The sequence below is a fragment of the Pongo pygmaeus genome, chromosome 17 (assembly GCF_028885625.2).
Source record: "Pongo pygmaeus isolate AG05252 chromosome 17, NHGRI_mPonPyg2-v2.0_pri, whole genome shotgun sequence".
NCBI classification, from domain to species: domain Eukaryota; kingdom Metazoa; phylum Chordata; class Mammalia; order Primates; family Hominidae; genus Pongo; species Pongo pygmaeus.
This window is the reverse complement of record NC_072390.2, coordinates 29,479,322-29,492,666: the sequence shown is the minus strand read 5'-3', so window position 1 is coordinate 29,492,666 and position 13,345 is coordinate 29,479,322. Positions and strand designations below refer to the sequence as shown.

Genomic DNA, 13,345 nt, shown 5'->3' with positions numbered 1-13,345 from the left:
CAATAAATCCTCCTTAAAAAAAAATTAAAGCCTCATCCATACCTTTGTCTTCAGAAATTCCAAGTACCTGCAATTTCTGAGCATTTCTGCAGGTCAGTGTAATGGGTCAATTTCTGTGCATTTCTGCAGGCCAATGTAATGGGTCAGCTTGCTCATTATTGGTTTCCCCTCTTGCAGTCTGAGGTTTCAACCACTTACCTTCCTTCCATGAGCTTTCCAACTTTCGAAGATGTTTAACCACTCTTCCCCATTGTCATCTTTGTCCTTTTGAATTTATCACCTCTCCCATTAAAAAGAAAACCTGTTCTCTATAATTATAACATTTTAAGAAGAAGTGGACTAAATGTATGTTTCAATATGCCATATTTAGCTGGGCTTCAATCATCCTCACTTAACTTAAAAGTATTAAAAACTTACATCAGACCGTACAGCTCAGTATGTGGCATGGCTAGAATTTCAACCCTCTGGGAAGGAAAGAAAAGAAAGATAAAATGAAATGAGGTCTGAGACTGTGCAGGGTGCCTGATCAGAGAGTGATGAACAATGGAATGATGAGTTTGATAATGGAAGGCATTTCCGGAAAACATGAAATGGAGTTGAGGGGGGCAGCAGAACGTAACGTCCTTGAACAATGATTTCACCTGACTTCTCTCTTCTTCTATTCTTCTGTTTCTCTTTCCATCTTTTCTTTCTCATTCACTGTCTTCCACCCATAAGCAGGTTTGTAGCGACTTCCATGTTTTAAGCTCAGGGCTAGCCCTGAGAATACAATGGTACATAAGGCGGGTGTGCTCCCTGTCCTAACTTAATAGCATGAAACAGCCCTTCAGTGCAGCATGCTCAGGACATAGAGGAGGGATAATGGATAATTAACCTAATTTTAGAGCATCAAAGTAGCTGGCTCTTCCAGCCACTTCCAGAGCTGCTTATTCTTTGACCCATTTCTCCTTAATGTCAACATCATCTTTATCATCACAATCATCATTATTAATACTATAACTACTTATAGAAATTTTATTTACCTGGTCCCATGGTAGACCTTTTATATAGCTTATTTAATTTAATCCTCATAACAATCCAGCAAGATAGATTTTATCAGCTTGAAAAAATTAAGTAACTCACCCAAAGTCACCAGTGGTTAGCAGAGCTTCCTGGCTGCCACCTCCCTTTGACTTTTTAGATGTTCCTTTTCTGTGCCTCCCTACTAATGAATGTAGGTCCTCGTCATTGTGCTTAGCCATCAAACATTTTAAAATCTTTGTGTGCTCACAGAAACTATTCCTCACTGATCTCCGTATCCCTGATGCCTAACACAGTATCTGGCACAGGATTAAAACTCATTAAATAAATAATTTTTTATGTAAGGCAAAGTCAGGATTTGAACCCAGATTTTTAAATTACAAAGTTCATGCCTTTCCATTGTGCAGCATTGTTCTCTAGTTAAGACATTTTCTCATTGATATTACCTTTTCCCTTGTACACAAGGTTCACCTTTGGCTCGCTCTGCCCCATGCCTGTTGGCCCCTGCTGACACCTGCCTTCCTCTCTCTGGGAAGACTTGTGATTAAACCAACAAGCACAGATACATCTTTTTCAAAAGCAAATAAATGCCTTTTGGAAAAAAATCTCTCACTGCCTTCAAGTGCAGTCACAGCACAAATTTAAGCATCAAAACAAACTTTTTGTTATAAATATTTACTCCATTGTGGACAGAGACTTAGGAGTCCATCTGTTCTATGGGATTTTCATTTTAGTAGAATTTTTTGAAAACAGTTCAGCAAATCATTGTTACTATTGGCCACACACAGAAATATCTTGCTTAAACAGAACTCTATGTTCAAATGGCATCTGTTATGAGCCTTGAGCTTGTCTACACAGAGCTACAGAAGGCAGCAAAGATAAGCGGTGGTGGGAACCTGAATCACTGACCGTCAATCAAGGGACTGCACCTCGTGGAATACTCCCTGCTGGTTCATAAGCTCTGGAAACTCAGGTGAAAACAGCAGATGGAACTGGTGTTGATATTAAGACACTGCTGCTTCCTTCCAATTTTTTGCCAATTTCTTTTTCTTTGCCAAATTTGTAAATGCTCACTTTTAGAGGCAGAATAGCAGAGGAACAAACCTGGTTATATTCTTTCTCGCTTTGCATTTGAAAACTGTGACCTTGGCAAGCTGAAGTGGCCTCATCCTGAATCTCTATTTCCTCACCTGTAAAATAAGCCTAACAGTATTGTTTGAAGACTAAATGAGAGAGCTCAGTGAAACACTAGCACCCTTCAATGACTCTTCATTTCCCTTGAAAGAAGATGAAAGAATCACACATTGAGGTGCCTATAAACCACCCCCAAGTACTCTGATTCAGTGTGAGTCCTGTGCAACTGTACATCTTCAGTGAAATTGAAGTGGAGGACCACTGCCATAAGTGAGGTATGGAACCAGTTTTCTCAATTGAGACAAAAGTTTTTTGCTTCCACTCTGGAATTAAAAATGAAATATCAAGTTCAGGATGTAGTAAGCCATTTCACTGTCTATTTATAAAGCATTTTACAATGATTATGTTTATTCTTTCTGTATCCTTGAGGACAGGTTTGCCTTTATGAGCCATGCTTTCTCCTTGAGAACACAAAGATAAAAAGATTCATTCGGAATGTCAATGGCAGCAACAGGATTGAAATCCAGACTATTTATCATCCACAATAGCTCAATGCTACGGTCCTTGCTCAAGCAGGATACCTACTGACAATCTGAATAATTGACTGCCCTAAAAACTTTGTCAAATCAGGTTCATAAATTAGGCTTTAATAGAATATTATAAGTTGGCTGAGCTAAAAGGCGAATATCAATCTTATGATTTGTATTTAAGAATATGCTGAAAATGTCATTCAACCACTTATGGAAATGATAGAGAACTAGTCCTCCAACATAGATTTTTAGCAGGAATAGAGTCAAACTCAGAGTTATGCACAAGGGAAAGAGAACAGTTTGTATTAAATAGAGGTTTCCAGGTACAACATAGAGAAATACTAATGAGAGATCTTGGGAAATTCCCAGAGTTTTTATTTAATAAGAAAGTTTAAGTGTGCTTCTAGGAATGGGTCGAGAAGTTCTTTTCCCAAGCTGCTCATTTTAGGCTGAATTCATGAGGGTTTTGTATTTCATGTCTTGTTTTCACAACTGCTTTATGAAAAAAAAAAAAAACAAACAAACCCAAATTAGAAAAACAGCAACAGACCAGTTATCTAGAAACTATCAACTGCTGGAAATTTTGTTTAAATGTAATTTGCTCCCTATTCTTCTGTTAAATAGATGGAAAGCATGGGGACAGTGGACAATATTGTAGAAAAATCATTCGCTAAAAGTTATAAAGAGGCTAACAGAATTCAAATGGTGAAACTATTCCTATAACAATTATCTTTCAAAGTTGTCTTTGAATCATTCTTTTCAATATAAAGGGACAAAGAATATAGTGTTCCTCACTCTAGGTGCTCCAGCTCTCATTTCCGCAATAAAATATCATGAACTGTGCCATAATATAAGGCATTTAATTAGAGTCATTTAACATATTGTAACTCACCAATGATTTTTGCATTCAGCATGTTTCAAACAGCTGAGTTTTAAAAATGTAGAGATTTGTTCACCACTAAATATCAATGGGCCTCTGCAGCTGCATAGCCCCTTAGATCTGGTTTGCATATGTGGCTTAATGAGTCCTCGGGAACAAGACAGAATCAAGGAAACAGCAGCAAAGAAAAACACCCAACTGGAGAGGAAGTTAACCCAGCCATGGAAGTGGCACTTGTCCACAGACCCTAGGCTGAAAGGCTTCAGAAGAAGTCTGAAGGAAAGCAGGCTGCGAGCCAAATGGAAAGTGACCCTGGGCCTTGGGTGAATGTCATGTGCCCTTAACTCTTTGTCTTAACTCTTTGGTCTTGAGTTCTTGGAGAATCTCCGTAGATTGAGGAACTCAGTGAGTATTTTCTACAGAATAATACCTGACCGTTTACAAGCACATTACATAGTAAGGCCACAAGAAGGCTCGAATTGCCCAACTCTGATTCTCTTACCTGTCTGCTCCCATGGAAACCCCTCACCTCCTATCTGACATCGAACTCCCAATGTTAAGGTTACTCCCCTAGCATCAATATGGCAGGGAAGCCCACTGTCAACAGATGGAAATGTTACCCGTGAGGAAAAGGAGGCTGGAAGGGACATAATTTCCCTCTATTTTTTCTTAAATATATTTCCCTCCTTACCACAAGAAACAAATTCTCAACAATTTAGAAACCATTAACTAAAAAGAGGAAGATATAAAAACTCACACTAAATCCACAAACTGGGTATAAGCACTATTAACATTGGGAAGTACATCCTCCCAGTCCTTATTCTATATCAGAACACCCTTATACCTATACCTCATCCATATCTATCATGGGTTCTGGCACTACCTCAAATCTTATGCACGTTCTAAGCCTTTTTGATAAATATTATGATATATAACATCAAAAATATTGGTCCTCTAAAAAATGAATTATTTTGTATTTGTATCAGAAGAACATAAGAGTGACCATTTACTAACACATTTGCTTATTGGGAATATTATGTTTAGCTTGCCAATTTGAAAGGTGAAAGTCTTTTCATAGCTGTTTAAATTCACAGTACTTTCACATCTCCTTGAATTTTTAGCTCCCCAGTCATCCCCTGGGGGACTGGTCTTCAGGGGAGACTCACTGAACACCCAACCTTCTCTAGGGCAGGCTGACGTTTTCAAAAAGGATGTTACAGAATGAAGTGGAAACAAGAGGAAATAATTATAGAAAATTAAAACAGCATAAAAATATTCATATGTCTGAGACTGAGCCGAAGAATACTTAAGATCAGAAAAGAACGTTCCAAAATTTTGCCTGGATTTTTTTTTCTTCCCACACTCTCAGGCTCCATGTGTTTCCTGCCCTATAGAACAGACCACCCAAGCACCTCCCTTTCACAGACAAATAACTGCTTAAAGCTAAGCCATGCCTCTGGTCTAAATTTCCCAAACTCCTAGAATTCTGTCCTCTCGATGATGTTTCTATATTTTCCGTGTCTAAACTTTGAATACTTATTCTGATCGGGATTTAAAATATAGGCCTTCATAGCTGCATTCATTAGTAAAACATTTATATTACACTTGGCTACATATTTAACAAATTGCCTCTGTTTAAGAAGAACAGAATTATATATAATTTTGAAGAAATTCCAGACGTGTTGAAGGAAGTCCCATAAATTCCATTTCTTGAAGGAAAAGGCCATGAGCCAGTATTTAAATGTATTTCTTGCAAAATAAGAGACAATACCCTTGTAAGGCACAGTCTCTATGGTCAAAGTAAACCACTGATCTTATAAAGAATTTGGGAAGGGTGGCATCCAAGGACTCGTGGACTTTCATTAATGGAAATGTGTATGAATTGATTGACCTGGCTGACGCTTGTGGAAAAAAGGCTACTGGAGTGAGGCTTTTGCTGATTCATTGACTTCGGATATGTGTGGCTGCCACTGATTGGCTGACTTTCATAAGTATTAATATATTCACGTAAATAAGTTGTCCTTGATCAACTGGGATGAGCCTGAAGTTGATTCTGGTGAGCTCTTGTTCATGGCTTGGGATTACTGCCAAAGAAAGGTCTTTTTCTTTCTTGAATTTGAAGGACTGGAATATTTCACTCTGACTTGATTGCTGTATCTTTGAGAGACATATTTTTTTCACAAATGATACGCTTTTCGGTAAAAATGGGCAAACTTGAGATGTAACTGGATGACATGAGTCTTTAAGGTCTGGTGTTTGAGCTCCAACTACTTCTAGAGCATTTTGACATAAGCTTCAGATTAATGTATTAGAATGGCATCATAGAGTAATGAAATTAGATATTCCTTGAAAACGACCTGTTAAGCCTCATTTTGTGACAGGTAGAAAAACTAAAACCTGAAAGGTGTTTTCACATTCCCTAAAAGATAAATCTTAACCTGGTTTCTTATGCACCTCTCAATACCAAGCTTTTCTGACATTGTTTGATGGGAATCTGGTCAATAAATAAGAGGAAAGACTATATCGATAAATTATTCATTGTGAGTAGTTATGTTATTTGATAAAATATAAACTATGTTAAATGGAAAATAGACTGTTTATATACTATATATATTTCTTGATCGTATATATACAAACTATTTTCTGTTTTCTCTTTATTCTCTAAGAGTAGAAAAGGAAAGTGTAGAAGAGAGGAAAAACAACGTGGAAGTGTTCTGATGGGACGGAAGAAGATCGGGCCAAGGAAAGAAGAATGTTGTGAAGATGCAAGCAACCAATATGTGCTCCATAAAAAGTAAAATGTTGAAAGTATACATAAAGCCATTTGTTTCTTTTTCATGGGAAAGTAGAGAAATTAAAGGTGAAGGCAATGGGGTTTGGCATAGGAATAATGGAAAACAAAGTTGATGGTTCACTTCTTCATCTGAGGAGGCTCACCGTGTGGTCCTGCAGCCAGCAATAAGGAAAACCATGGAAGGGCATAGTGGTGATTTACTAGTAAAAACATAGCTCCTGAGTTGGGTGTGGTGACTTACACCTGTAATCTCAGTACTTTGGGAGGCTGTGGAGGGAGAATTGCTTGAGGCCAGGCGTTTGAGACTGCCCTGTGCAGCATAATGAGACCCTGTATCTACAAAAAATAAAAATAAAAAAATTAGCCAAGAATGGTGGCACACATCTGTAGTCCCAGCTACTCTGGGAGGCTGAGGTGGGAGGATCATTGGAACCCAGGAGGTGGAGGCTACAGTGAGTCATGATCATGCCACTACCCTTTAGCCTGGATGACAGAATGAGACTTCCATCTCAAAAAATAGATAAATAAAAATAAAAATACAGCTCCCATCTGTCCACTACTCTCCATTTCCACCACACTCTTTCTCCTGGTCCATGTCCTTAGTCTCCATGTTGGTCTCCGTTTTGTTCACTCTTGCCATCTTCCACACAGCAGCCAGTTATCTTTTAAAAATACAGCTCTGTTTCACTCACTCTCCTTCAAAGGCTTCCCATTGCTCTTAGCATAAAATCCAAAATCTTTTAAATGTCTGATCAGTAATGTGGACACATACTTTGTTATCTCAACAGAGGTACCTTGAGAGAGAAAGGGGGCATTATTGCTGGGACTATCTGGGGCACACTGGGCTGGGTGTTCCCCCCCAGGGCCTTCTGTGACCTTGCCCCATCTACCTTTCCACTTTCTTTTGCTTCTCCCCGCACCAGCACCACTCATGATGCTCTGACAACATTGGCCTTCTTTCTGTTCCTCAAATGCCTGATTGTCTCTGACTGCAGAGCATCTGCACATACTGCTCTTCCTGCCTGGAACACTTGTGCTCCTCTCAAGCCAGCTTCTACTCAGCCTCAGGATGTGCTTCTGATCCACAGTGCAAACTTCCTGATAGCCCAAGCTAACTTAAGTGTCCTGTTACAATCTCTCATGGAGCCCTTTATTTTTTTCTGTATAGTAGTTTCACAATTAGTAATTTTGCATTTATTTATAGTGTTGTTTGCTGAATGTCCATCTTCTCCTCTAGGTGGTGTGCTCCCCAAGGCAGATATTGTATCTTTGTGTTCAGACTTTACTCCTATGTCCTAGCAGTATGGAATGCACATGGCAAGCACTCAAGACACAAGAAATATTTATTGAATGATGGATTGAATAAATATATACCTGGGTGGGTAAGAAGAGACGATACTTATCAAAATGCATAGGACGAGGGCAATACAAATGCTATAGACTTCTGCTGGACCTGTTCATAGGCTTCAGAATTTCCCCAACAATATGTATCTGTTAGCTTAGGCTCAGCACACTACAGTAACAAACATCCTCAGACTCTCAGCAGCTGACACAATAACGGTTTATTTATTGTTCATGTTACATGCCTATTGTAAGTCAGCTGCATGTCTTTTTCATCTGAGACCCAGGTTGTTGTAAGGGTCCCCATTCCAACATTGCTTGTCTCTTCGCAGAGAGAATGAGAGCATGGCCAAGGATGAGAGGGTTCTTGCTCTGCTCAGAAGGAGCACACCTCATTTCTGCTTCTATTTCATTGGTCAAAGCAAGTAACATGTTATCAACAGGGCCGAGATGTGTGATCCTCTCACAGGGAGACATCCACGTAAAGGTGCCTATGAGAAAGGGGTCAATACTTTGAAATACCATAATACATAGGTGTTGCATGCTTTTGATAGATGAACTAAAGGGAGTTTTCTTGCTTGCATATTTTGGTAAGGTCTGGGAGTTAAACAGAAAATATGACTCTAATTTTATTCTTGGGAAAACCAGGGTTCTATGAGCTGAGGCAGTACCCTGAGACTAAAAAGCACCATGTCTGAGAGAGTGAGTCTCCGGACTACTCCTCAGCTGCCTTTCTCCTCTGTGGGCTTTAATTCCCTTTTCACCCATGCCCAGCCCTTGGAGTCATCTTCTGATGTTTCATGATATTCTTCGATATCTTTTATACTTGCACGAATTTTCTTCTTACTAAAGTTAGGCTTTATCTATGCAAGAGAGAGATAAATGCAAATCAGAAGAAAACCCAGCCTTCTGTTTCTAGTGGAGAAGTTCTGTATTTAATGCCTTCTACAGACCATTAACATCCCATTTTTTAAAAGAAAAAGGGGGGTTTTACTGGGTGGGTTGGTCATTCACTCTCCTGATTCCTGCCTTCATCAAGTTCTCCAAAATCAAGACTCTAATAAGAAATTTAACTCAGCCTTTTTTTTGGGGGGGTGGGGTAAACCTCATCCTTCCCTCATTTTAAAGTGAAATGGACAGAAACCCTGAAGAACTGAAAGGTAGGTGAGATCACAGCACTTATACAATAATTCAATTAACATCTGCTTTGTTAAAAGCAGATGTTAAAATTGTATCTGCAGCTTTGAGGCATAATTTAAACTTTTCTTTGGAAATGGAATGATATTTAAAGAATAGAAGTGTGTGACCAGGAATGGAAGGGAGTGCAGCTGAGACAAAGCTGGGGGCATGTGACAAGGTAAAGAGCCTCTTTTAAAATGCCTATGGTCAGCAAATGCACAAGAGACTTATTTTTCCTTTTGGAAATGAGGCTCTGATCTTCAATTGAATCCAAGTACCTGCAACCCCATTTGACTTATATCTATTGTGCCAAAAAAAAAAATTAGAATTAAAATTAGATGAATGTAAGTGCAAAATAGACTGAAAAGGCAGGCATTGTGTAATGACAATTCAGCAAGCAGTGAAACTTCACAGTCATGATCACCAAGGGGAACATCAGAGTCATGAAATCCTGTCAATCTTTTTTTTTTTTTTTTTTTTGAGACGGAGTCTTGCTCTGTCACCAAAGCTGGAGTGCAGAGTGGTATGATCTCAGCTTACTGGAACCTCCACTTCCAGGGTTCAAGCAATTCTCCTGCCTCCACCTCCCGAGTAGCTAGGATCACAGGCGTGCACCACCATACCTGCTAATTTTTGTACTTTTAGTAGAGGCAGTGTGACACCATGTTGGCCAGGCTGGTCTCCAACTCCTGACCTCAAGTGACACGCCCGCCTCAGCCTCCCAAAGTGTTGGGATTACAAGCATAAGCCACTGTGCTGGGACCTTCTGAATCTTTTGGATAAGCCTGTGCCATGCCACGCAATACCTATGAAAATTTCAGCTATTTCTGAAGCTTTAGAGAAGAAGGGTAAAATATCTACTTGTTTTATTGAACTCTTCGTTTTCAGCTTTATCTCAATGTTGTGTTTACTATCAGAGAAATAAGTTGCATTTTCAAGAAATACCCACAGGTGGGTGGTTATTTCTGTTTGGGACCAGTCACACCCACCAGGGAACTGTGGTGCCAGACAGGACAGAATTTCCGCATAACCATCCAGTTATTACCATTAGCAAATGACTAAAGAAACAGGAGATCAAAGCGAATATTCATCCAGTGCTAAATGCTTTGAAGAAGACTCTTCCCTTGCTGAACCCCTTGGTATGAATTAGCTAAGTGATGAATAAATACAAAATGTCTACGTGGGAGCAGGAGTTAAAGAAATTGAACAATGGAGGTGCAGATGGATGTCATGATGACTAACGTGCTTAAGTAGTCAGCTTATCTGTGATGTCCCCTGAGGTTTCTTAGAACTCACAATGACTATTTCATATTTGTACAGCACCCTGGAGTCTCAGACGACACATGAGCTCTACCTGCCACTTGCCTGATTCTGTTGACAGAAGCTGCTTTCAATATGACTGTTGAAATGTAAAGGTGAAATTGGCTATTGAAACTCAAGATATTTAATTACATTTTATTACTTTATTTGCATAAAACATAATATTATAGTTACTTGTAGTAAGTACAGGTTATAAATACTTTATCCCAACTGTTCTTTTTCCCTCCGACTGCTGAATCTAGCTACCTATCTTTAGTCTTTACTTAGGCTGCTCTTGCTTCCACTGTTTAGGAAATTACACCAGCTTTATATCCAGAGAACCTTAAACCTCTCATCCTTTCCCTGCTTCCCACACTCATTCACCACCATTGTGTCCAGGAAAGACACAGTAACATTCTCCCTTTTTCTTTATACCTCTTTACATATGTAGTTTTTACTTCACCTTGCACTTTAGAATTCTGGGTATATAATATGTCCGTTTGTCTCCAAAGAGGCACTATGCTGTAATAGTTTATAGTAAGGGTTGGAAATCATTTTCTGTAAACACCCAAACTGTAAAGATTTTAGACTTTTCAGGCCCTAGTGGTAACTTCTCAATTCTGCAATTGTATTGTAAAATCAGCCATAGACAATATGGGATCAAATAGGCACGACTGTGTTCCAATAGAACTTTACATACACAGCAGCTGGCCAGATTTGACCTACAGGTTGTAGTTTGCTGACTCTTGGTGCAGAGCATGGACTTTGGAGCCACATGGCCTCACTTCCTGGCTTTGTGCACTTGGGCAAGTCACTAACCTCTCTGCCCATTAGTTTTCCCATCATCATGGGAAGAATAACACCTGCTTCACAGGGTTGTTTTGAAGGTTAAATTATCTGACACATGTAAAGTTGGTAAAGATTTCTCTCTGGAATAGTATGAAATCAATATAAATGCTTGCCATCGTTACAAGTAACTTGAGGGGAAAAATAATACGTAATAGTTACCTTTCCTTTGTGTTCCCACAATCTCCTCACTCTCCATAGCACATAATAGAGTCCAAGTTGTAGAGATACTCAATAAATATGTGTTGCATTGAATTATTCTGGCTTGCTTTGGCCTTACTGTTTTTTTTTTATAAAGAAAAACTACTTAATTTCTCTTCTTTCCCGTCCATCTGATGAATATGTCCTGTATAGTTATTACTTTCTTACTCTTAGAGAAAAATTATGTTCTAGGGAGTATCTATTCAGGGCAACTTGAATCTATGTTTCCCAGCTTAAATTTAAAAAAAATTATATTTTGAGCTCCTGCAACCAATATGCTTTTTCCCTTCTTTATGATTTAGACCTAAACTTTTTTTTTTAACTAATCCTTTTCCTTCATGTGTAGACCTAAACTTTTAAAGGGGGTTTTCCTAAAGAGATCAAATATTTTGTCCTTTCTGAATATTTTCATGGGAGACAGATCTAGGACAGCCCTCTGATTATCCTCCCTTGGTAGTATTCATACTATTGTATGATCCCTTTTCTGTGAGTATAGGTGGGACTTGTAAGTTGCTTTTAAACAGTAAATTATGACAAAGATAATATGATGTCACTGTCATTATTATGTCACATAAGATTATGACTTCTATCTTGCTAGTAAACCGTCTCCATTAACTCTCTCTCTTTCTGATTGAGTGTAAGCTGCTATATGAAGGGATCCACAAGAGGAATAATTAAGGGGGACCTCTGATCAACAGCCAGCCAGGAACTGAATCCCTCAGACCTACAACTCACAAGAAACTGAAGCTGAAGCAGATTCTTCCTCAGTCAAGCTTCAGGTGAGATTCTAGCCCTGCTCAACACCTTGGTTATAGCCTCATGACAGACCCTGGAGCAGGCAACACAGCTAAGCTGTACCCAGATTCCTGACTCACAGAAACTGTGAAATAATAAATGTGTATTGTTTTAAGCTGCTAAAATTGTGGCAATACTGTTATGCAAAAATAGATAACTAACACATATGAAACTATTGGATTATAACAGCAATTACTCAAAATAATTATAATGGTTTCTTATCAATGATTTGGTTTGTCAATCATCAAATGTATTTAAGAATTGATTTTTAATGTCATCATGCTTGTTAACTTGGTTCACCACCAATACTATGATAATTAATAATCTACAATAACACTTGCATAATCCAACCTTCTGGGAAATTCTGTTCCCCAAAAGAATCCTAAATCTGGAAAACAGTGTCAGAGAATAAACAAATTCAAATTTTTGTGAAATAAAAAGCACAACTAAGAAAAACTGAAGATTACAGTATTGCAACTGCTGTATTGTAATTGCGATTGGGTAGCTCATAACATAGAACCAGGAAGTTAGTTGTAGTTCTAAAAGAGGAGAAATGGTAGCTGGGCTTGATGGGAGTATACACCATTGCTCCTATTCCATCTAAACATGGCCTCATACATAACTATGGTCAGTGTTTGGGCAGGGGACATTGGCACAGCAATGATCATCTAAATTAATATACTGTGACCTAACAGCTTTAATATATCCTGACATTTTAAGCACTAACTTCCCAGTTTGCAGTGCATTGAACACTGTGGCAAATAGATCCTAGATAACTAAGTAACAATAAGTAATACTTTCTCTTTCCTGTTAATGAAAGTGGATGTGTGAAATCATGAGTTGGATGGACAAAATCACTTTCTCATATGCTTGAGAGACATAAACAGACCTTTCAGATCCAGAGACAGATCTATCAAAGTCATATTTCCAACACCTGCCACTGGTTTCCCTTGCTTTTATAACCCAACAGATAATGGGGCCATGTTTAAAAGGAATGGGGGTGATGGTATAGATTCAGGATCTAGGGGTTATTCATTACAATATCTGTGTTAACGTGAGTGTTAGGAATGGGTCACCAGGGGAGTTTCTGATATAGCCTGAGAATGATGAAGATGCTGGAAAACCTGCCCCGTCACACACCAATGAAGCACGAATAGCTGTGCCCATCTCTCAGACAACTGGCTGATGTAGGCAGCGGGAACTGAACTGAACAGACAGGGAGGAGAGTGACTTTGCTTCTCATCAAAGGTTACAGAATAAAGCCTTCAGCTCAGCTTTCCATGAAGTCATTTTTATGGATTTGGGGTTCTGTGGAACTGATTAATA

The 13,345-nt window shown here is 38.8% G+C and overlaps 2 long non-coding RNA genes across 4 annotated transcripts in view; one reads left to right on the top strand and one right to left on the bottom strand.

The window, feature by feature from the left end:
- Positions 1-7,905: 7,905 nt before the first annotated feature.
- LOC129019087 (uncharacterized) lies at positions 7,906-11,749 on the bottom strand. The gene is made up of 2 exons (XR_008495512.2): positions 11,186-11,749; positions 7,906-8,190 (listed from the first exon to the last, which is right to left on the bottom strand). It is a non-coding gene; the product is annotated as an uncharacterized LOC129019087 (long non-coding RNA).
- LOC129019086 (uncharacterized) overlaps positions 10,250-13,345 on the top strand; it is a 75,885-nt gene continuing 72,789 nt past the window's right edge. For 2 of the 3 annotated variants that reach the window (XR_008495511.2, XR_008495507.2), the window contains exon 1: positions 11,775-12,003. This is a non-coding gene — a long non-coding RNA (uncharacterized LOC129019086). Of the gene's footprint in view, positions 10,294-11,774; positions 12,004-13,345 lie in introns of those variants that run through there. The other variant, XR_008495508.2, reaches the window with a different exon arrangement.